Below are 25158 nucleotides of genomic sequence, written 5' to 3'. Positions count from 1 at the left end.
TAAGTAAGGAAACATTGCTTTCTTTGCTCCTTTATTAAAAAAGTTTGGTTTTCATGAGACTCAGCAGCGCATGCTCAGCGCCGACATCTTATGTCATCCTTCAGGAACTGCTTCCGTGTACAACTGTTGGAGCAAGCTACATTAAAGTGATTGTTAAATTATATGTAGTATTTTAACAAATTTTGTGACATGGCCTGGCAACATTTTGGTAGGCAATGTCACAACATCACCCTCTTCTATTCCCCTTATTAAATAAAAATGGACTAAACCACTGCCTCTAAAATTAATTCCACTTTCCTGCCACATATTGACTGAGAAGTATTCCTCTCTTCAGGGCCTGTTGTTAGTATCTCTCCATTTATACCCCCAAAGAGGTGGGTGGTAGTTGTCCTATCCATCTTATCTGATGGCAACAGGCATTTGTTTGTGTAAGTCCTCCCAAAACCGATCAAACTGAAACAAATTTGTCCCATTTCAGTGGTTGAATGAGGAATTTGGACTACCATTTTACATGTCGCTAGGTTAGTAGAAAAAAATCCCTCTGTACCAATATCTATCCAACCTCTAGCTGACCATGATGACTGTCACAAACAAAGGTAATGTTTTTTTTTCTTTTTTAGAGAACAATGTTACAGTGCAATGTCGTTTTTTTAGGTGTTTTTGACATGTAATTCAGGACATTCTGTGTTTTGAGTGTGTTAGTTGGCTCAAATCAAACATTGGTGATTTTGATTCCCTTTCAACTTCTTCAGATAGAGTTTTGAAGCTTCTCCTCACCTCATCAAATACTTGTTGCTCTTATGATCGCAGGTACATATCAAAGAGAAACCTTGCACCAGTCTGTGTGTAACAGCTCAATGTTTCAGTCAATACATTGGACCAATCAATGAAACAACATACTTTGAAGAGGAAAATCTGTGGAACGAAGGGCTGTACATCATTCCACATGTCACTGCTCTGCATCACACCCTTTATCTCTTATAAGATATCTTTTTTGTCTCACTCTGTCCTTGTGTTTCTCTCTTTCTGTTCACCTGTCCTGCTTCTCTCTCTCAACTCTATAGAAATGCTTTATATATTTTTTATGTTCAACCAAGGTTAGCAGAGTCACTGCAAATGTTCTGTAGCCTTTCATTTCTCTGTGAAGCTTCATTGTAGTTTGATATCGTCATAGCAGTATAAAGGTAATTGACAAGCAAATAGAAAATAAATTAAAAGTGCAAATTGTACAGCGATTTCAATACGCCTTTACTGTGAAGAACATGTTTTTGTTTGTTTTTTTAGTTATTTCTTGAGCGTCGTTAAAAAGCCTCATTAATGTTTGCATGAAATGAAATGTCAGTTTTATAAATGTGTGTAATAGATCTTATTTAAACAATTAATCCTTGCATTTTTAATTATTATTTTTAAATAGTTTTTTTTATTTGTTAATTTTTCTTAACTTGATCTTCCAGTGAGCCGACAGACTTCTCTCTGGTGACGTATGCTGAACTGTCTTAAAGTCAAGCTGGTATTCAGATCTGCCTCCATGCAATCAACAAAGGACAGACAGAACCAAATCCCTATCCAGCTATCATTTTTCACTGATATATCACAAAATTGAAGAAAAGATCTATCGCTACTTCCCTTAAATCACAACTTTAATAGAATAAAACTTGTTTGGCATAGTCTTTCATTATTATTATTTTTTTTATCCTCAGAACCGTTCACTACTATTTCAAAACCGATGGCTCCTAAGTCATATCATGTGGTGTAACAAACATGCTTAAAGACAACGTAGAACAGGAAATGATTTCATTGAATGAACCCCTACAGACCCCAATGACTTTGCCAAGTCTCTTGAAATAATAATTTGACCTTTTAGAACAAGGCAAGGTTTATTTAGCGTGCCTCCCCAAAATCTTAGATATATAACGATTTAAGTCATGATATCTGTGAAAAAAAAAGACTTTTGTCATTGACCTGTACCTGTTATTACAGTATTGAGAACCAAATCGCTATAAAAAGGTTTTTTTTATACTTGATGTATCTTATGACTTTGCAGAGCATCTTTGAGGTTGTGACCTGCAGCAATTTCTTTCTTCTCTAGTTTACTTTGAGATTAGTTAGTGGCAAAAACCTCTCTTTAAATTCCCTTATGGACCTATGTGATTGGCAAATTAAAACAAACTATCAAAATATTGGTTTCTGTGCCGAGTGTTTCTTGACAGCCATCTGCTTTTCCATTTGATGGCTTCCCCTCTGCTCTAATCCTCACAGATGTTTAGGAAGTCACTTTGAGAGGGCAGGTAATCGCCTGCCACTAACATCGAAACCCTACAGCACTTCATTGCGCCCGCTTCTAATTACAAACAAAACATGGTTAAGCCATGTTAATTCACTGCCGGCAGCAAGGCACACACAAATAAAAGAAAAAAGGCACAATTACAGGGTCTGGTCGGGAAGACATATCCCCCCGATATGGGCAAATGGAGGAGGAATTAAACTAAAACTAAATAAATACAGCACTGAGAAGTGGAGGAAAGCGGTTTTGTGTATTAGCTGGTACTTCCCCAGAACTCACAGAAGAGACAAAAATGCCACTTTTAAAATGTGAACCTTTGAATAAATGGGGCCTTTCTCTAATACTCTTGAAATCTATTTCTTCTCTCTCTTTCTTTCTACCTTACTTACACTCTCCTGATGCTTCTTTGTAATGCATGTTGTTGTTTTTTTTTTTTTTTTTTTTTTTTTGGAAGCGGGAGCACTCAGTATGCAATAAGCACTTGCAATGAAGAGCAAAGACATGCTTACCTCTTAAAAATGAAGGTTCTTTGTTGCATTTATTATTTCATAAGGAACCTTTAATATCCATAGGATCTTTTCTTTGCACTGAAGGTTCTTTATAGTGGAAATGGGTTCTTTATATTATTATAATGTTCTTCACTCTAAGAAAATGGTTCTTTTAAGAACGGTTTTCTGAAAGGTTCTTCACAAAAAAAAAAGAGCCATTTTTTTCAAGAGCCTAGTCACATCTTCACAAACCCTCATAGCTTGCGATTATTGATCTGCTTAGCTATTATTAATCTGAACCCAGATGGAGTGCTAAGAGGACTGGATCAGGTGCGAAAGGTTGTGTATGAATTTATCATTGGCACTAACCCTGTCAATTGCTAATCCTTGAAAATTGATTAGCGAGAGTGTCTGTTTGCCCTTTTCTCAGATGGCTTCTCTGTAAAGTGAAAGCACCTGATCACAACTGAGCCAACAAAAGGTCCCTCGGGTTTGAGTTCCTTATTCATGTCAGGGAGATCGAGGGGAATCTCAGAATAGTTCATGTCCATATGGTGATGGAAATGTGGACATGCGTTCTGATTACAACTGAGATTGCTAGATTAGTGTGTTATCTTTGCTTGGAGACAAGTGTCTGAGAGAAAGCAAATGGATGGTCCCAATGATTGTAGGTCAGGACTTCTGAAATCCCCTTTTGGGGGATCATGTGCAGTAAGCCTCTCTTAGGGTTCATTAAAATACACAGCTTCCAATGTTTATTTGCAGTTTCCAGATAAGTCTAAAAACCGATTGACCTTATTTTGATTTTTATCTACACTGAAATTATTAGCTTTAATTATTATTTACATGAAGCACAACATATTTTTTCCCCCTCTCATTTGAGCAACCAAATGAGAATTTCACATTTTATTTTTTTAATTTTTTTAAACCATTTGTTTTGTTGGTTTTGTCTTGGTTAAGAAATATTTATTCCAAAACTGTATTTAAAGCCAATATTACAAAGATCCAAAATAGCCTTAAAAATCTGTGACATCCTCTGTTGTTTATTACTGACAGAAAGGGATTTTCTGTAATGCAGTCCTTGATATTTATTTATTTAAAATACATTTTTATATCCTATCTTAATATGAAGAGAGAACTACAAGGAAACCATTCATAAATTCATTTATGGTAAACAATTTGACACGTATGTGAAAACATAATTTTAGTTGTCATTTTAGTAATTCTGTTTGCTGACACTAAGGGTGCAGTAATGATACTGCTGGTTATTATTAATCTTCCCAAAAAAGTGTTAACACAGTGGTTTTGGATTACTGGTTCATAAACAGAGCTGAAATAATCTCAAGATCATGAAGAATAAAGCACTGCTATGTTTTAATGAATGCATATTATTTATACAAATATTTTCAAACATTATTTGAAAACGTCTAGGGAATGAGACACTGCATCCTCTAGGGGTCACTATGGTGGAATGCCTCATTGTGACCTGTATCTGAAGCATACAATCAAAAACACCAACAACACATTGACAGCCCATGATGTCTCTTATAAATATATATAAATAGGTGTAAATAGGTGTCGGTAGAACACTTCATCCACTTCTTCGTCTGAAGCTTGTGTCTGAAGCATTGCAGGAAACCTGGAGTATGCAGTGTCTCGTTCCCTACTCAGGGAACCATGGTAGCTCAAGGCATGGAATCAGAAATCGATTCCTTTAAGAAGATATGACCAAGAGCCTAGCATCATACTAAGTCTTGGCCTATCACACAGAGGTTACTGCTTGCTCTACATGAGCTTGTTGAGGTGGAGTAGTGCCCAAGGTGGAACTGGGGCTTTAACCAACTTCAGAAAGGGCACGAATTTGCTGTTCAAATCCCTCACCATACAGGATTTTAGAAAGAACGCAAAATACTAGCATGCAATCTTACCATGGTGTAGATTTTAGAAAGTGTAAAAAAGACTTCACGTGCACACTTACCATAATATGGATTTTAAAGATACCATTCTAAGGGGCCCTCGTGGCACTCTGAAAGAGCAGCCCATAAATGGAAATGGTGCATCCCAAGAACAATATGTTTGAAATCATCAACCCGATCTATGGTATGACACTGGAATGGCTAGCAGTAATAACTAGCTGAGGGAGCAAACACCCAGCTCTCAATCGCAAGGGGGGGGTCGACCTACAGCATGTTCCAATGCTGGAACGGCTAGCAGTAAGTAATAACCCTCAATAGTAAGGGGAGCGTTGTTATAATCCAGAGCTGTAATAACGTGTCTGTCTCTGGCTCAGTGCCAGCCAGTGACCACATATTTGAATTTTAGCAGCTGGTGATACCCAGCAGAGCACTGGCCCCTGGATCAGATGATGTTAATGAAATTTCAAGTGTGTGAGGGAAAGCCCCTCTTTAAACTCATCGACCAGATCCACCCGAGATCCTCACGAGCTCACTCTCCTCTGTGCCTCAGCAGTGGCGGGTCCTGAACCCGGGGGGGAGCAGATGGCTACCCCTGTTTCCTAGAAAAGAGAGACAAACGAGAGTGGAGCTTTTCCATTGGAAAGCACTCGTATTTATACTATACGCACCGGTAGTGACATCATGGGCTTGTTTTGTTGGTGTTTTTGAATGTATGCTTCAGAAACAGGTCATGATAAGGTGTTCCCTCATAGCGACCCCTAGAGAATGCAATTCGAAGTTCCCATGAAAGGGAACTATTTGTCAGTTTTATTTCATTAGGGACTAGTGGTGGAAATTTAGATTCTTTCAAGAGATTCGTTAATTTTCAGTTCGTTCACCAGAATGATTCATTCAGATTCGTTCACTGATTCGTTCAGTGACTATTTCTTCATATTACACAAATACGCCAGCAGGTGGTGAAAAAGAGTGTTTTATGTGTTATGTCTTAAGTCAACGAATGTATTCACTTGTCACAAAAACTTGGCTTTATTAAAATGTGTGCATAATCCCATTGAATAAATAAAGTCTACACAAGTTGTTCAAATGGACAAAGCACAAGGTTTTCTTGCATAATTAACATTTTAATTGTTTGGTCAGACAGTTCATATAGGCTATAATATATTCACATTAATAAATCAGGGATTAAATGTGGAGTTATGCTATGTATGCTAAATATGAAAACAAGCGTATGTGCACAGTACCTAGAACTGCGCTTTGTATCTGCTGATTACTGATCGAGATTGACATGTTAAAAGGCCAACTGACCCTGCATACTCTTATACATTTCGGTCTCGAACGAGATAGGCTATGTACTTGTTCATTTCATTAACGAACGAGATGTATCAGTTCATTCAACTCGTTCACAAAAGACATATGTACCGGTTCAGTCATTTCATTCACAAACGACATGTACCAGGTAATTCAACTCATTTACGAACGACTTGTACCAGTTAAGTCATTTCATTCACAAACGACATGTACAGGATAAAACAGATCACAGATCTACCCAGTGAACTGATATGCGCATGTGCTGCTGATAGCGCCGTGCTGCTGTGAAGGGAGGAATTTCAGTGAACGAGAAATTTGAATCAATGGATTACGTGAATGAGAACAATTCGTTCACTTCAAAGATTCGTTCAAAAAGAATGATTCGTTCACGAACGAAACATCATTATTAGGGACATAGTGCTTTTTGTAGTAAGGGCATTATTCGAAAAACCAAAATAAGCATAATAATTCCACAAGCCCACATACATTTTTCAAATCATTTGTCAAGGTACAGAGATATTTTATTTTTATTCACCAAGCTATTCAGCAATAGGAAAACAAAAAAACAACAACATGTCCAATTATTTTAATTGGAATGAAGGAAGATATGGTAAAGATACCTTTTTCTTGTAAGGAACACTTTTGTGTGGTGGTTCAGGGATGTGCGATGTGTTGTAATTCCAAACATGCTCTGAATTATAAGAATTCATTTCACATGCTACAATCATTAAAGTTACAATGCTGTCAGAATCTTCAAGGTAATTTTATCTCAGTTGACAAACAAAATCCTTACGTTTCTGCTATCTGTGGTTTGAGTTGATTTCAATCAATTTGGCTCAGTCCTTGCACTCAAACTTTGCAGAAACTGTTAAAACAGGCAGCCTAGAAAATATGACCGTAAACAATTATAAATAATAGATAAACTCTTGTCTTTTAAGGAAAATAGCATCCCAGAATGAAGCAAATAATGCCTGGAAAGAGATCAAAGTCAAAGAGTCCAGTGAGTGAAAGAGGGAGAGAAAAAGGTGTGAAAAATGGAGTGCAGAATACGATAAGAGAAGGGAGATGAGCCTTTCATATTAGCCGTGCCTTTGTTCCACAACGTCAGTTGCTAGAGAGGCATGGCTGAAATAGAAGAAAAATCCCTTTAGAAATGAAACTCCTGGAATCTTAGAAATGTATTCTGCATTATAGCCTATTTTTTGCAGACACTTTAGACATGTATATCCCTCGCTGACCTTGAAAAAACGCACACACTGTATTTGTGATAAAAAACAAAGTTCTTTTCTCAGTAAAGAGGATGTTAATTAGGAAGCTTCTCTAGCACATTGCATGGGAGCCTCTTGGAGCTCAAAAGTCCATGACATTACCACACTTGAGAGCAAAATGGATTTCGTATTTCTTAATAATTCATCAAGTTGTATACACACATTTATAGACAAAAATAATTTTACATGTACAGGCAGAAATACACAGAGAGATGTTCCTCAAGCTGCTGGAGCTTGTCCGTTGCCTCGGGCTTGTAGTTTTCTTGAGAGAGATTAAGATATGAATAATAATAAAAGGAAGGATAAATAAACATTCATCTCAGTATTCATTGCATGCTATTAATCTAAACTGTTTAGTGTCCCTCAGTCCCTCATTTGTGGTGTTTGTTCTGAAGGAGACTGAATTACAATCTGCGAGATGTAGAGTTAAAGAGGGGCATTTAACCTCAGTGAATTATTGTTCTCATACTGTTCAGACCTCTCGCCTTTCTTCTCTTGAGCTAACGAAAATTTCATTGCTTTGTTATTGGACTTCTAAATTAGAGGCTTTGGCATTTGCAACAGCTGTCCAATAATGGTATATAGATTAGTCTATAGTTCTTCCCATTTTTTCAGTCATAGGAGTCATTTGATTTATTTGGATTTAAAGAGCCTCTGTTTTAGCTGAATAGGTGACAGCATTTGGAGTTTTGCTGGCAGACATTTTTTTTTTAAATGAAGTCTATCTTTTCAGTTAATGAATATTAACAGTCATCACTCACAGAGATAATATGTTATCAAGTTGAACGATGCGCCGTATACAATTTCAAAGCAGTTTGTAGTATTAAAAAAAAGATGGAGGGTTTTATGAAATGAGTATGAAGGGAATTATGACTTTTTATCTGCTGTCCTACTTAGTTTTGTAATTTTTAAGGAAGACACAATAACAATATCCTCATAGTCAAGTAGTGCTTGTAGACTTAAACCACAGTATACGGTCGGCATCTGGTCATATTAACAACAATAGAAAAGAATGGTACTGTTCAGTTGTATTTATTATTTTTTATTTAATGATTTACTGAAATTTTTATCAAATAAATTTAGCCTTGGTGAGCATGGGACTTTAAAAAAAAATATTTATAAAAAAATACGTTCTGACCACAAACTTTTCAGTGGTGGTGTATGGAAATAGGACTAATAAATCATGATAGTTGCTTGTTGGTATTTCTTAATATTTTTTAATTTCTAATAACATTTTTTATTATTATTATTTTTGTATGGGACAGATCAACAGACTTTATTTAGAATCTTGGTAACGTTCTAGTTTTGTTGCATCTCTCAGTGTACAGTATATTGAGTATAACAACATTCCAAGCAACACTGAATGAAATGTTCTTTTGCACTTGTTTCATTGCACCACTGCAAACATAAATGAAATGTGTAGATCACTGCAGTCACCCATTACAAGTGATTGTTGATACTAATAGGTCTACGTTTCATAATTTGTTAACCGTGGCAACTGCAATTTCGAGTATTTATTTGGTTTATTGCCATAGGCGTCGATTTCGGGGGGGACGGGGGGGACAAGTCCCCCCCAGATTTCGTCATGAGTCATTTTGTACCCACCACTTTTTTTTTTTTTTTTTTAAACCTCGAGTTCAATTTAGCCGTTCTGCTGCTGCGCTGGCTACACGCCTTTCTGTTCATTAAAACTGCAACAACTGTAACATTGGGATACGTTCTAGGTTGGGGGAGTGGGAGGGGGAGTCATCGTGTCACTGAGGCAGGTGCAGCTCAGCTGACGTGCGTAACTGCTAGATAGCTAGCTAGCTAATAACATTGTTTGTCAAAAAGAGTGACAGAATGGGTTATTCATTTAGCCGATAAGATACCGCACTTACTGTGCATGTCTGCTTGGCTTTAAAAAAAAGCTCTGATGTCCTGTCCATTTCTTTTTGACATAATGCTGTTATTATTTTCTCTATATGACTATCGCGCTTCTTTTTTTTAAAGAATGTTTTTCAAATGAGTTGACAGTTTGTAATGGACAGTGAACCAGCGGGAACGAGGCTACCTAGTCTTTGCTGGGATTGGCCAGAATTTCTGGCGAATTTATCATAGACGAGCAAGTCATTTAGCCTTCATACAATATCACAAGGTTGCATCCTAGTGCCATGGACTATAACATATCAAAGTGATAACCTGTAGAACAAATGGATGTTGTTGTACACACAGCATGGGTCTGCATACCATTGACACAAAGGTAAGACGCGATAACTTATGTTTATTAAGATTTGCTGGTATTATGGCTAGGTCTTGTGCATTTGCACACAAGGGATCGGCTGTTTTAATTCTTCTCTTGCTATTAATGTTACGTTAGACTTCCTTAGCCACCAACTTAATTAGCTAGTTACGGTTTGCGTTCATACAGCAAGTGTTGGGGGAGATGATTGTTGAGTAGTCAGTATCTTGTTTAATTATTGCTTGAATCTATTGCTGAATTCTGGAATAGTTGTGATGATGATGATGATGAGGAATGGAACAAGTTTTAGTCAAAATGCCTGATGTAGATTGGATGGATCTGTGCTACACGTATTTTTGCTTTTTCAATCTTGATAAAATTTGTAGTGCTTAAGTTGTGTTGTGTGTAGATATGGTAAATTGTACTGGGAATTAAATAAAATTATTACATGGCTTGGTTGAATTCCACTGTAGAATGAAGTCTGTTATTTCTTGATAATAACACCGTTGCCATGAAAAACAGAGCGTTGCTATGGACGCGGCAGGATTCTAATCGTAGAGACGGAACTATTTTCTTTAGCGGAAGCGATACAATCGTGTTTAAATCAATAAACTCTTTTTTAAATTTTGTAAATTTGGTGGGTAGCCATGTAATACGCGGGATAATGTAGAGCGAGGCCCGATTTTGGTTTAGATTTTTTTCCCCGTTTTCAGTGGTTATAACAAAGCAACATGAAAGAGAAATTTGGTAATCATTGTTTAGGTACATTAAACCATGTCATGGCCATGTCATATTGTAAACACGGTACTTATATGATGATATGAAGCAGATTAGTGATTCATATATCATATGTCTATTGCTTTGTACGGCTTTCTTCTTCATAAAACGAGTCGGACATCACATTTTTGTATACATTTTTATTTATTTACATTAATAAGATACAGGACGTCTTTCAAAACATGACCTGCGCGAAAGAGAAAAAAAATGCATCATTGTACCCAGCACTTCTGAAAATGCACTTCTGAATGTGTCTCTGTCCCCACCACATTTCAAACCAAACTGACGCCCATGTTTATTGCTCAGCTGAGAAAACATTTTCCTTGAAACTCAAGGAAAGTGAGGTGCAGACCTAATATACTTTCCCCGACAGTATCCAGTATCCTGGCTCAGGTTGAGCACCCAAGGTCATGGGTGTTGACAAAATAAGGCACAGTCAAAGGATAAGTGGATGTTCAGATACCCCAGAGTAGATTGTACAGAAAGTGCTGAGGGCAGAGTGGAGAAAGGTGTGTAATAAGAGCAGAGTTTTGAGTGCTTAAGGAGCCAGTGGTGAAGAAGGCTGGTGCGTGAGCTCTATTCCAGTCCTGCGGCTGTTTTGGTGCACTTCAGTGTTCATGTAATGCTCTGGTGGCTGGTGTTTTTCCAAAAGAGAGGAAGGACAGGTGTCAGTTCTCATGCATTTCCTTACATTATTCAGTTCAATTCATGTTTATTTGTATAGAACTTTTTACGATACAAATCATTGCAAAGCAACTTTGCAGAAAATTAATTTCTACAATATTTAGTAGTAGCTTATCAGTGGTGACTGCAGTGTAAAAAATAATTTGTTGAGTGAACTAAAAATACTTTGTTACCCCGCTGCTTCCGTTTTTTTTGTTAACTTGACAACATATTTCTTGTTGAAACAACTTTCCATTAGAGTGGAATTAGTCCAGGTAACATATTCTTGACTGTTATTTTTTAGTCCAGAGCTATAATTGAGCCTTAAAAGTTAGGCCCGACATGACCCAAGCCCGACAGATTTCGGCACGAGCCCGAACAAGTACATTTTGATTGACAGCTTTTTAAAAGTCCGAACTCGTTTACAGCTTGACATTATTCAAATGTGCGCACACACACAGCTCTTTTGCCTTTTGTCAAGAATGAGTCATTTATACATGTTTTAACATTATTTATTCATGACTAACGTATAGGCGGCCACTTGGAAGTTGGAATAAAGAAATAAAATAAGTCCTCTGTAACATCGTAACATCTCAGCACTGTAAATAGACCTAGGCATACACTTAGCCTATAAACAGGACAACGCGCCAATAAAAATTAATCTTTCATAACACATTACATTAAGATAAATTCTAAATTAAAATAATGAAATTAAGATAAAGGCTCCGCCAGATTTGCTTCGACACTAGCAGCTGTAATTTAATTAAAAAATAATGCCAACATTAGCCTATATACTCTGTCTACATTATGCATTTAAGACTCCATTAATATTTAGTTATAATTTGAAAAACCTTTACCCACCAAGGTTAGGCTACATTTTTTGGAGGAAAATTATTGAATCCACTGTAGATGGTTTCAGCGCGTTCCTGTGCTCACTGATGGTGCGTCCAGCAACATAACCCACTGGCTCATTATTCTCATTATAAACATGGTCAAAACTTTTCCACACCTCAGACTTTGCTTTAGTTGCTGGTGCAACCAAAACGTAATCACCAGAGGCAAGCCTCCATTTCACCTCCTCAGCATCCATTTTCGCATCTTTCTCGCGCGAATCGAAACGCAACACATGACCGCTCATTTACCTCGCAAACAGGAGCGCAAGCCCGAGCCCGTGTAAAATGATATGAATTAAGCCAAAACCTGACCGAACCCGTCGGGTTCAGGCAAAGATCTTCAGCTCTAGTCCAGTCAACCTAAATCATGTTTTTTTTTTGTTTTTTTTTTTTGTTTTTTTACTTGGATCATTAAACATAAACAAATGTTACCCCACTGCCTTCATTTTTTAAATAAAGATGATAAAACACTTTTTAATGATAATGACAACACTTTTATTCACATTTAAATAGAACAAGCAATTTGCTGTCAACACATCAACTGACAATTGAAAAACAAAAATAGCAAAATACAAACACACACGTCTAAAGATCAGGGGTCTCATTTATAAAACTATGCGTAGGATCTTTACTAAAAGTTTACGTGCGCCCAAAAGCCAAAAATGGCGTACGCCAAAAAATATTCCGATTTATAAAACCGTGCGTACGCACACCTGTAAGCAATGTTCCCTTTATAAATCACAGATCACCCGCAGATGTGCGTACGTGAACCAGCCTCATATCCCGCCCTGTACACGCCCATTTTTAACCATAAATAGTCAATGCAAATCACCTCATGATTGCTGATCAGCATGTAAATGAGAGTGGAATCCCATATATACCTGGAAAACTGGCATGCGACCCGCCAATTAATTAATCCAAGAAAGTGAAAACGTGCATTTCTGTTAGCCTAATTTTAATAATGGCGACAGGTGAGAAAAGAGGAAAAAAACGTAATTTCTCAGATACTGAGATTGAAACACTTGTAGGGGAGGTGGAGGCTCGGAAAACTGTGTTATTTGGTGGCCACAGCAGTGGGGTCACTAATAAAAAGAAGCAGTGCGAGTGGCAAAGTATTGCTTCTGCCGTCAATTGTGTCAGTGGGACAGAACGGACAGTTGCAGAATTAAAGAAAAAATGGTCCGACCTGAAGGTATACAAATTTTTTTTTTACCAACATATTACATTTGTGTTTTATTAGGCTATATACCTATATAAATAGCAATATTGATTTTCAAAAAGTTTTATTTACATGTGCTTACAGTATGCAAAATAAAGATTCTCATTCATTCAAGGTGGAGGCAAAGAGAAAACTGTCCTCCCACCGCCAGAGCGTGGCTGCAACTGGTGGGGGCCCATGTACAGCTGATCTCACATCAGTGGACAGCAAAATCGCGGCTATAATTGGGGAGGTCAGCGTGTGTGGTATTGTGTCGGAAAAGGAGGGAGACACTGACGTGACTGAAACCACAGAGGAGCAAGGTTAAACCGATTTTTAATCATTAACGCTGTACATTTGAGTGTGTGGGGTGATAAATGGATAAATGTTGCCAATTGTTTGTCCTCCAGTCCTTCCGGAGTCTGAAGCTGTAAATGAACAGGAGGTTCAGGGTGAGGGGTTCTCAGATGCAGATGCACAGCGTCCGGCTCAAAGCAGTGCCCCTTCTGCGTCTGGCACGTCCAAAAGTGGTCGGGTACTCACTGACGCAGTCCTGCAGTTACAGCGAGAGACAATAAACGCTGTCAACAGGGTTGCAGATGAGCTACGGCAGATGAGAGAAGTGATGCAAGAAATTGCACAATCATTAAAAGATGCAGTTAAAACATGAACCTTGAGTTTTGTCTTTCTTTACAAACGCCGCATGACATCCTCACGGATTCTTGCACCTCGTTGATATCCCTCTTGTCGGCCAGGGGGCTGTGGCTCGGGGTCGTAATGCTGGGGTAGAGGGAGATCAGGAGGGAGAGGAATACCGTTTCTCAGTGCTATATTGTGCAAAACACCACACGCCCTGACAATCTTGCACACTTTTGCTGGATGGTATAAAAGTCTGCCACCCGAGGCATCCAGAGCACGCCATCTGCATTTCAGGATGCCGATGGCACGCTCCACAACTGCGCGGGCACGAGAGTGGACCTCGTTATAATGAGTTTCCTCTGCGCTCTGCGGGTTTAAAAATGGGGTGAGGAGCCAGCGTCTCAGGGGGTAGCCACTGTCGCCTGCAGGTTATAATTATATTAAAAACAAAATTGTTACGGTTTCTACTTTTTAATATTGTTAAACTCACCAAGAAGCCAGCCATCACGTACTGCGCCTGCATTTAGTCTGTTCCCTACACTGCTATGTGTCAAGATAAAGGAATCATGTGTTGAACCAGGCCAGCGTGCCACAATGTTTGTGAGGGTCATGTTGGAGTCACATATGATTTGCACATTAATAGAATGCACATGCTTTCTATTAACATAAGCAAATTCATTTTCAGATGGTGCCCTTATAGCAACATGAGTGCAGTCAATTGCGCCGATTACATTTGGGAAACCAGACATTGCTGCAAATTGCGTTTTAATTTCGGCCTGTTCTCGCACAGTGTAGGGGAACCTGATGTATCGACTAACCATATTAAGTATACCATTTAAAACGACAGATATTATGGCACTCAGGGACGGCTGTGATATACCAGACCTATAGGGTGAGATGATAGATTCCAATAGAATTATTTCATATACAAAAAGGTCTTAGAGACAAATTTGAGGATTACTTATAGTTTTTTTATATTATTAATTTACCTGTCTGCCAATTCCCGCTGGAAACAGCCGGTTGCCAAGAACCCCAGAGTGGTGAGGACTTGTATTTGGACTGGGATGGCATGGTTCCGGCGTGTTGCCCTCTCTAATACTGGACCCAATTCAGCACATAGATCCAATAGCACAGCTCTAGGGAATCTAAATCGGCTTATTAGCCAGTCATCATCATGGGCCAGGAAATCATCATGGTCCCTGAAAACTCGTTCTCTCCTTATTCTGCCATTAGCGTAATCCTCCAACAGTGCCAGGAGTGCCATCATGAAGCATTACATACCCGGGTCACCGGAGAATTTATATGTTTCTAGCAAATAGACTGATCGTTAACACCTTGACAAAATCACTTAATTAATTTGTGGGCGAAAATTTAAGACGAAAATGTTATAGTGAACACATGCTTCTTGACGGTTTTGTAATGAACACCGTAATAGTTAGGACCGATGATGAGTAGCGATTGTGCTTCATGACTGTATTTGCAGACTTTGACATTTTATGATATAGGCTATGTACATTAAGGAAAATATTTCCTTTTTACACTGTGTTCTGCAGTTCTCTAATAAAAGGGTATTTCATGCTATTCTGTAGGCTATCACATGTATCGCGCCATGTCCTCCTGTGCTCCCGTTGTGGACAATGTGACTGTAAGGCAGCGCTGATTATTATTTTATTTTACTTTTAATACATTTTGAATTACGTTTGGATTTTACTAGATGTATATAGCCTAAAACAATCGGCACAAATAACACTGTTGGATTTAATCTTCATGATAATGTGGATATAACGTATGAAATGGAGTGAAAATTAAATGTCATTCATTCTTATAATCGTTCTTCTCACATTTATTTTCTACAATCTAACTTCAGTTCACGACCTCACCATCGGTGTCGCCAATTCCCTTTGTCTCCAGAATGTGCGTACGCACGGCTCAAAGTTTGCTTAAAGGTGCGCACATTCTCCCGTCAAGTTTGTTTTTTATAGATCACAACCTTTGCGTGGGAACTGGCGTACGTACGTTTCCAGCCCCGTTTTGTGCGTACGCACGCTTTATAAATGAGGCCCCTGAACTGACACTTGAAAGTGTGATGTATAATAAATAACCTTGGTATGGGATTGAAGGCAAAAGCAATCACATTTAGTTACAAAAAATGAGTGTACTGTACTTCTGTATAATAAAATATGAATAGAATGCAAATGGAAGCACAAAGGTCTGAACCGTCAGATTCTAAATTTCATAGTGCAATATGGCCAGTGTTAACATCAGAAGGATCTTGAAAGATTCCAAACTTTCCCCCATCAAAATGCTATTTAGTGGTCATAAAACAAGAAACAGAAAAAGGAAAGCAAAAGCACTTGTCAAGTTGAAGGAAAATGTGTACATTACTGAATAGGAAAATGAGACGTGAAACAACATTTGTTTTCATGAGAACATGCATATTCCAAGTCATAACATGATAAACTTTAATGTGCATTCTAATATGTTGTGAAAGGCTCAAAAGAGCCTAAAGTTCCTTAAAAAACCCTACTTTTTATGAAAGAGCTTGCTGTGAGCCGATGAACACATGAACATTGAAAAGTGAAAGTGACGTGACATACAGCGAAGTACAGGTGCTGGTCATATAATTAGAACATCATCAAAAAGTTAATTTATTTCACTAATTCCACTCAAAAAGGAAACTTGTGTATTTATATTATATAAGACTGATATATTTCAAATGTTTATTTCTTTTAATTTTGATGATTATAACTGACAACTAAGGAAAATCTCAAATTCAGTATGTCAGAAAATTGTAATATTACTTAAGACCAATACAAATAAAGGATATTTAGAAATCTTTGCCAACTGAAAAGTATGAAAATGAAAAGTATGAGCATGTTCAGCACTCAATACTTAGACTTAGTTGGGGCTCCTTTCGCCTGTATTACTGCAGCAGTGCGGCGTGGCATGGAGTCGATCAGTCTGTGGCACTGCTCAGGTGTTATGAGAGCCCAGGCTGCTCTGATAGTGGCCTTCAGCTCTTCTGCATTGTTGGGTCTGGCATATTGCATCTTCCTCTTCACAATACCCCATAGATTTTCTATATATATAAAACTGAATGGAAACTAATGTCAAATTATGTTCTCTAAAGTTTGAAGCTGTTTTCCAATGCAAAATCTACATTTTAAAGGGTTCACCCAAAAAAGAAAAAAAGAAAGTAACTTATCATTTACTAAGCCTTAAGTTGTTCTAATCCTGAATGAGTTTCTCTCTGTGACAAGTCCCAGACCGTCTAACACAGTAAACAACCCCACAATGTGTCAAAGATTTCTTCTTCTTTTACCTGGACCACTTCACTGCAGATTGATGGTGCTCAGTTTAGTCATCCACAACCGTAATCCCAACAGTCATGTCCTTGATGAATTCCTGCTCCGAGCCTGTGTGCTTTAATAAAAAGAAAAGGAAGTATTAAAATGTGCCTTACAATCGTAAAGCTTAAAGACTCCAATAAATGTGCATTTATAAAGTAAATAAATTTAAACTTTGTCCAAGCGCTACAATGTGAATGTCATTCCCATTATGTCTGCATAGCATTTTGATGGATACAACTACAAAAGGACTTGCTGTGGTCTATCCACAAGATTATTGAATTCTGTGTCGATCTTCAGTCATTCCAAAATATAAACATTAAAAAAATACAGAAACACGTTAAAACACTGTAAAATAATAAACATAAATATATGACGCTCCAAAAGAACTCTGAGGGAGGTGCTCGTCTATGGTGCTTATTCGTTTCCCTTATAACATGCAGAAAAGAGACATTTCAAGTAGTAATCTTGTATTTTCCCAAATTTTTCATCGGTGTATATTCTGATGGATGTCTTTACGCTGTCAGGTTTAAAGAAGGTAATTTCTTTTAAATTCCCGCTCTTCTAAATCCATAAAGTGATCCGGTGTGCTCCATCTCTCTCTGTTTGAACGGTCTCTAACACAGCACTAGGCTCAAATAATACATACCAAACTGTATTTTTATCGTTCTCCATAGAAGTTCAGCTCAGTACCACATGGGAGAACATTTGTTTTAATATTTATATGGAAAATACTGTGGAACCACCTGTATTTTGAGCCTTCAGAGTGCCGCGAAACAATCATTTGCATACATACAACTAGAAAATACAACTCTTTTATACAAATTTATAAAAGACATAATCAAACAGACCATAAACACTATTAACATCAATTATTATATGATGCAATCACACTTGTAGCAATATTTGGTTCTGTATGTTGTTTCAGGGTTAGCCTCATCTGAGGTCCTGTGAAGGGGTGACATCATCTCTTCTCAGGTGTTCTGGATCCAGACTGGAGCTTGTGTAAATCCCAGTTACATCCCGTGGCAAAACAGAAAAAACATATGTTGATACAAGGGCGTAGATTTGGTTTGAACATTGGGTGGGTTGAACGTTGTATGCTGCCCGTTATTTTTTTCAAAACATTTTTTTTTTTTTGTGTATTGTTATTGGATAATTTATTTCTTCCTATCTATCTATCTATCTATCTATCTATCTATCTATCTATCTATCTATCTATCTATCTATCTATCTATCTGGCAACATGCTTTAACTGATTACAAATTCAACATATACAAATATGAAAGAGACAACATTTAGACATTTATTTTAAGATTTTTACATTCCACCTTAATGCATTTTAATTTTTTTTCTAAAGGGAAACACATCTTTAAAACCTTAAAGGCATTAATGTATAGCCTAACTTTACAAAACTGCTGTTTTTCTATACTGTTTCCTATTTTATTTTATTTTATTGATTGAATGGCATCTTCTTTACCTGATCAACTGCTCCTCCTCTCCCTCTGCTGACTTTTCTACCCTGCAGCTATATTTACCTCGAATCTGTTATAAAAACATGTTAAGAGATTATACACCTCATAACGTTATTAAAATTTGTGTATAATCATCATTCATAAAATTCTAACATAGTAGAGATTAGCAAAAGAAAGAAATTAAGTATTGAAACCGCCAGTAGGCGGCAGTGTTTCACTGTTTTAATGAGTTAGCCACTTAAATCGTTAATTCATCCAATTCGTTCAAAAGTCAAATTAATTTAGTAAGAAAACAAACACTGATGTGAATACTTTTGTCATTGATAATTACACTATTGACACTATTGAAAAATATACTAGCAAAACAGACAGCTGCTTTGGTAACTTGTTATACTGATAGTTATAGCTAAATACATTGCAATGGATTAGCTAGCTAAAATATATGTGGTGTGTACTAACTATTACACAATATTCTCATACCTCATTCTCAGTACATGCTTTATTTTTTTGCATCCCTCTCTGACCAGCAGTTAAATATAGTCCGCTGTGCAGCGCTTTCTTCATTTTTGGCGTTAACATTAACCGTGTGCTCTCCCATTCAAACACCACTCGCTTGTTTTGGTGAAAGTGCGACTCATTGGTTGGGCGTTACCAATCGGTTCAATGGAGGGGGAGTATTTTTTGTCTGATTTATTATGACATACTCATTTTTGATTAGGAACAAAATTATTTTTACAAAATAAATAAATTCTATTTTTTCATATTATATTTTTCATTTGATCTACTGTGATTTTCAAATATTGGGGGGGGGTTGTAACTGATGGATTTGAATATTGGGGGGGGGGGGGGGGGGGGTTACCTCCCCACCATAAACTACGCCCCTGTGTTGATAGCTTGGATTGTTGCATACACTGTTTCTTTAATTTAACTTTTTGAGTTTAGTTAAGGTGTATTCACTTTTATTCAATTTTAAGTATTTCTCAGCTTGACAAATGTAGTTAATTGAACTAAGAATGATTAGTTATAACGACTTTACAAAATTAAGGTGAACTTCAAATTTTCAGTACTATAGCTCATGTTCAAGTAACAACAGATTTTCTTAGTTTAACCAAATCATTATTTTATTTCAGTTGTTCTTTGATGTTCTCTTTAATTCCCTTTTAAATTAATTTCTATAAACAGTCAAATGTCAGCCATTGAAACATATCAATTAAACAATTAAATCTCAAAATCGCAGTAAAACTCCCAAAACAGCAATACCATTTTCACAAGGTGTTCGACTTTTTATCAAAGAATCCTGAAAATATAAACTGTTTTCAACATCCATAATAAGAAATGTTTCTTGAGCACCAAATCAGAATATTAGAATGATTTTTAGTTGTTAAATTAAATATTATTATTTCATTTTAAATTCTAATAATGTTTCAATTTTCACTGTGGACACACTTGTTACACTATTTAAACTAAAGTACGATAAATAATATTTATCGCATTCCAATTCTTTCAAAAACATTCAAAAATCCTACCAACTTCAAACTTTTAAAAGGCAGTGTATACAAGCACATTGTTGCTTGTTTTTTTTTTTTTTTTTTCAATTTAGTGGAGGCTATGCTCCCTATATGCTTCCCTAAATAACAGCATGAAAATTCATGCTGGTGTAAGCTGGTCTTTTTAGCAGGGTAAGTAGGGAATACAAACCCTATTATTTGTACTTATGTTTTAAAGCCCTGATGTGGAAAATGTGAAACAATCCTCTGCAGACAAGCATCATCTAAACTAAAGTTCTCCCTCCAGGAAGTGTCCAGTAAGCATGAATACAGCACCCCTGAAAGATATCTTTCTCCCTACATTATTATCCAGGTAACATTGTGTGCAGAAGTATATTTGACTATGGTCTTATGCCTCAGAGCATTGATGTGGATGCAGTGCCAAAAACAGCCTGTTATAATGCTGCACTTATACAGCCACTTGTGAATGTTAGTCAGAAATACCTTGGACTCTCTCTCCATATCCATCTGTAAGCATTCATCCAGAAGATGTGCTGGTGGTGCGGTGTAATCTATCGAAAGTGTAGAAAAGTGATGCATGGTGCTACTAAGGTTATGGCTTCATCTCCCCATACTAATAAAAAATGTATGTGATGAATTCACTGTAAGTTGCTTTGGATGAAATCCTCTGCCGAATAAATAAATGTTGATATTACTTTTGCCAATACTCTGGGTAAATTATTATTATTATTTTTTTTTTACAAACAAACACAACTTGTAGGTTCCATTCAAAACCCATACCTCCCTTGCTTTGTGAGATAATGTATGGTTGTGCCCTGTGGAATTGGCAGCAGCTTCAATGAAAAGTGTTTCTCTTTGAAATGATTTAAAAGCATATATAGGGTTTGAGCGCCAATGCAGTTCCATCATACATAATCTTGTATTAGTGGATCGTAGACAGGATGTTGAGTATAGGCTCTTCAATGAATTCTAGTCCAGTTCCAGCATTCTCTGTCAATTACAATCCAAAACACGGCTTCTTGAGTCGACTATGTATAGATCCATCTCACACAGTTAATCATTGTATTGCACAATTGCATTCAACCCCTTTCGGGAACTTACCTTTCCAGCTATTCATTTTTATTTTCTTGTTTGATTTCTCATCATCAGCAATGCACATTGCGACACTTTATTCTCTATCCACTCACTGCTTTCTTCTAAAAAGTTCCTGATAACTCAGAATGACAGATATATATTGAGTGGCTCTGTTGGTTGAATACTAGCTTAGTACTGATTGAATACTGCACTAGGTTTTTTTAAAAAATTGTTTAGTTCTAGTCCTATGTCAATAAGGTTCTTTTTTTTTAGGTTATAACATTTTGTCGTCATGTTTTTTTATTAGGTCAAGTTTAAATTGTCAAAGTCTGGGGAGTTTAGTCTAGTTTTAGTCGATGAAAACTGCAAGCTGCTTAAACTGATAATCACAGTTATTTTGCTAAAAATTATAAAAATCTTAAATATTAATTCCAAAGTGTATTCAAGTTTTTTTCTATTAAATATGAAACAAATAACACTGTGTCTACACCGGACGTGACGGTTGTCATGTCGTGCTGTGCTGTTGCAGCTAAAGTCTGTCTACACTCAATGCGACAAAGCGACCGTTGAAAATCATTTGAAATCTGTATCAGTACGTCATAAATAGTTTACTGTCGGAAATTTGGCGCACCGCTCCACATCTAGTGTAGACAGCATAATAGGGTCTATTCTATTTTGTTGCAGTGGAACATGAGTTAGAGAGAATTGCATTGTGGGATAGAGTATTCTGTGGGTAAGAGTGTGGAGTGTTGTATGTCGCACATTTGGCAAAATCAGTAGGTTGTCCCATTGTAACCTGTTAATCATGCCCAACAATGGTCTTCAAAATGTATCCATAAGGCCTCTTTTTCCTTATCACCTAAATAAATAACTATTTAATGGTCTAACCTCATCACTTTTAGTCCCATGTCAAGCATGCTGGAAAATTGAAATCCTCTTGTTCGATTCTTGGTAACACCACAGTAATAATGTTAGTATGCTAGTGCAAACATAACCATGTGTCCTGCTTTATTTGCTGCATGTTTTATTTTTGTATCTCCCTTAAGACCATAATGCATCTGTCACCGGTAACATGAACATTTATTTTCATTTCGTAACTCTTTTGCCTCTCAACTCTATTCTGTGCATCTATTAGACCAACTTTTCCAACCTTTTCATCCGATCTGTATAAGCCGCGAAAGTCTCTTCTTTATTCTGACTGTTCTGCTCTCTGCAGTGGATTTGTCTGCAAATGTTTTGCACCATTTTCTCAATGTTTTCACAGTTGAGTTCTGATGGTTTTGTAGGAGTAGTTTCTCAGTAAAGCGTAAGCATTTAATGTCACTAAAACACTTCTCTGCTCAGATTTCCAGCCCTCTGCTGAAAAGATTCACTCATCTCAGTAGGGGAGAGGGTTGCGGGTCATATCACAAAAATGACTCGTTACTGTGTTCTGTTTGTGGAATATGCTAGATCTCATAAACAAGCAGGACATCGATAAACTGTTAGTTTTTTTCCCTTACAATCTACAGCTGAGAATCACACAGGAAAAACTTTACTAAAGTGGTCTGGAACTGTGCTTATAGTAGATAAACTTACACAGTAAAGATCTGAATCATCTTTAGATTAAAATCATCTCAAGCAAATAATCAAGGTTTCACTAAAATTAGTGCTGTGTGCAATACAGTCACACATTTGGAGACCATAAGTCTTTTAAGTACTTTACCAAGACTGCATTTTGCATTTGTTTGTGAAATATTACAATATGAATAACTGTTTTCGATTCTGATATATCTCTTTGTCCATTAATATTAATTAAATTAAATCTAAAATAGCCCACAGCATTGTACTCTAAGGTAACTTCAGGAGATGCATGGTGTGTATTGTGAATGAATTCTTCAAATATTAAATTAGACTAGTGTCATCTTCACTTAGACATTTAACTTTGCATGTAAATGAGATTTGGGCCAATAAGCAACCATACCCTAGCAATCGTTCCGAACATCTTATAAACACCCTGGCGACCATCAACATCATCTTAACATCATAGAGATGTAACAAATAGCCCATTAAATGAGATTTGTGATGAACCCAAGTACAGCTTTTATTTAAACAAGGTGAAATACAAAATACAAACAAAGACTTGACTTGAATAGAGTTGGCATGAACAGACTTGACAAATTCACCAACAGCAGGGTTCACGGTTCTATACTCGTCCCAAGACAAAGGCAACATGAGGACTATTTATATCAAACAATGCAGGTCACATGACAATAACCAACCAATGAGAGACAAGACACATGACTAATACAAACAATAGGTGCATTTGACGGCTACAGATGGCGATTGGCTAAAGTAGCCGCTTGCAATCAGGGAAGGAGTTGAGAACGGAGTTGTCAAGCCAGACACTTTCTGCGTTACCTGTTTACCGTTAGTGACACTCACACATTGTTTGCATTCTTTATCACAAATGAAGTGAATTAAATGCAATATTTGTCAAATACACAGACATTTCAGAAGCATTTTTATGAGCAACAGAAACCCTTTTTATATGCTGCTTAATATAGTGCCATATTTTCAAGAATAAAGTTCAAGATAATCATATACTATTTAAATACTGTAGCAGAAATGACTCGAACCAGACAAATTAAAGAGTCGATCAGGGCTGTGGTTGAAACACGAGCCAAATTCCTCAGTAACCAAGTCCCAAGCAAGATAACCAACCAACCAATGCTTTCAAAGAACAGCTTTCAACATTAACATCACTAGAACAATTATTGACAATTTTAATTCGCAGAAGCGATTGTCAAATTTGTTGTTCGTAAGTGAGATGCAACATCGGACATCACATGTAAACCCACGAGAGTTAAACACTTCCCCCACCTAGTAGAACCAGACTGAAATTCCTAAGGGAGGGGCCTTTGAACCTCTGGTCTCCACAGAAATCTTTGTCAGATAATGACAAAGAAACTGTCTTTTGTACATATATATGGACCAAAATGAACTCCAAAATGACTTCTAAATGAATATCAGTCCATCGATTAACTCCATATTCATTTATATGTAACCCACACATTTGACTATCATGTTATAATCACTTATTGTGTATGTCTTTTAATAACTATGGGATAGCTTAAGGATACATATTCATGTCTAGTATCTATGTAATCGAATCTGCTTGCTTGAAATAGTCCTGACCATCAGTTATTTGTCAAATGTATCGTATTCTTGTTATAGGAATCATGTCCAAAATTAGACCCTGCAAGAGCGGGAAAATTCAGACCACATGCTTGGTAAGATAACATATGATTTATGATATGCCCGAGCCAAGACAATATCTGATTGGTCAAGACAACATTTGAGGTGTGGCCAACAGGCCAGTTTAAATACTCAGGACACCATAAAATTTAGCTTTTAGCTTTTTAGTCTCTAGCTATGCTTCTGCTACTAGTCATGCCAGCTTTTTAGTTTTAGCTCTGCTTTTGCTATCAGTCATGCCTGCTTCTTAGCTTTGCTTCTTAGCTTTAGCTTTTAGCCATGCTGTTTGTCATCACTGTTCTTTGAGCGCGGTTCCAGCGTGCTTCGGCCTGCACGCCTGCTGCTACTTAGCCACGATGAGAAGAAACACCACCTAGTCTCGTCAAACTTTATTTCTTTTCCGTTTGAGAGTTTCGTGTTCTGAGTTAAGTTTTGTAATGCCGTCTGACCTCGACTGCCCGTTCATCTTCAACCAGCCACACAACTCTGCATCTTCAGCCAACGCCCAACCACGGGCTTCCCAAGACGTCACTTCAACGACTACTGAACTTCCAGCCAATCAGCGACATCGGGGGAACCCCATTTCAACGACAACTTTACACAGGCAATGTACCTTCAGACATTTGTACTGGTGTATCTAATATAATTTTAACTCAATGCGATGGTCAATTAAGTGATTGATGGTTGTTCATGTCTATGCAATTTAACGTATTGCTGTGAACTTGGGATTCCACATTTCCATTCTCTTAAACTCACCTTTCCCTAACTTTCGATCTTCCTGCAACTTGTGTGAATGTGTGCGTGCGTTTATGTGTTAGATTAGTTTATGTCTTAGATTTATCTAATAAAGTCTTATTCATAT

At 37.1% G+C, this 25158-nt stretch overlaps 1 protein-coding gene across 2 annotated transcripts in view; it reads left to right on the top strand.

Annotated features, from left to right (window-relative positions):
- The window catches only part of rbpms2b (RNA binding protein, mRNA processing factor 2b), a 216282-nt gene that overhangs the window by 155827 nt on the left and 35297 nt on the right, over positions 1 to 25158 (top strand). The gene's annotated exons all lie outside the window — the stretch shown is intronic.

The sequence above is a fragment of the Carassius carassius genome, chromosome 3 (genome assembly GCF_963082965.1).
Source record: "Carassius carassius chromosome 3, fCarCar2.1, whole genome shotgun sequence".
In the NCBI taxonomy this organism is placed as follows: Eukaryota; Metazoa; Chordata; class Actinopteri; order Cypriniformes; family Cyprinidae; genus Carassius; species Carassius carassius.
Note: the sequence above shows the minus strand (reverse complement) of the source record. Positions and strands in the feature narration are given on the sequence as shown.